Source organism: Octodon degus, unplaced genomic scaffold, assembly GCF_000260255.1.
Source record: "Octodon degus isolate 3935 unplaced genomic scaffold, OctDeg1.0 scaffold00083, whole genome shotgun sequence".
Lineage (NCBI taxonomy): Eukaryota > Metazoa > Chordata > Mammalia > Rodentia > Octodontidae > Octodon > Octodon degus.
The window spans coordinates 8,764,113-8,764,983 of record NW_004524659.1 but is presented as its reverse complement, the minus strand read 5'-3'; the positions used below and the strand labels follow the sequence as shown (position 1 = coordinate 8,764,983).

General features: G+C 44.9%; 1 protein-coding gene across 5 annotated transcripts in view; it reads left to right on the top strand.

The window, feature by feature from the left end:
- The window catches only part of Clip3 (CAP-Gly domain containing linker protein 3), a 32,454-nt gene that overhangs the window by 27,646 nt on the left and 3,937 nt on the right, over positions 1-871 (top strand). The window lies entirely within an intron of this gene.

Below are 871 nucleotides of genomic sequence, written 5' to 3'. Positions count from 1 at the left end.
TCCACTGAGCCATCTCCCCGGCCCCTCAGTCTCTTGAGTACTGGGATTACAGGTGTGTGTCACCATGCTTGACTATCCTCATTTTTTTTTTTTTTTAACTTATTTTAGGGAAGGGCCTACAGGGTGTTCAGGGTCTCACTATTAGATCAGACTAATAGTGATCTGCCTGTTTACAGTCTCCCAAGACCTGGGATTAAAGGTGCACCAGTCTCAATTGCCATCTCAGCATGCCCCGGGGGGGCGGGGCTGGCAGGGCAGGCCCGAGGATCCAACCCCCAGCCCCTGCACCTGTTTGCAGGCACTTTTAATCTGCTGAGCTATTTGGCCAGCCCTATTCTCTTCATTTTAAAAGGAGAATTTCTTGATTTCTGACTTCTGCCTCAGTTTATCCTTTAGCTTTGAGAAAAGATTTTGATATTCTTCAACTTCTGTGACTCAGTTTCCCCTTACTCCCTATTTCTATAACATGTGGGATTCAGTTTCCTTTCAAATGCAGTACCTTCCCCTCGCCCCCAGCTTGTTGAAACCCAAAAATCAAAAAAGCCAGACTCAACTTAAAAAGGCAAGAAAGCGCCTTATTTAGCTGAGCTCAGCAGCGGCACATACTCTCGTCTCCAAGTATGTGCTTGCTTAGTCTAGGTGAGGCACAGTTTTTAAAGGGAAAAACCACAAGAGTAGGGGGAGGAGGAGGGATTTTTACAAAGCTTATTTTGAGTTAGTCATGACCGAGGGTTAACTCTTTGTTCCCATAGATGAGGTCACATTTTGCAAACCCTACAGGAATATGTCCTTATTTGGCTTAAGCATTGTTTATGTTCCAGTAGTCTGACGGACATCAGATGACAGTTTCACCCATTTTCAAGTTATCTGT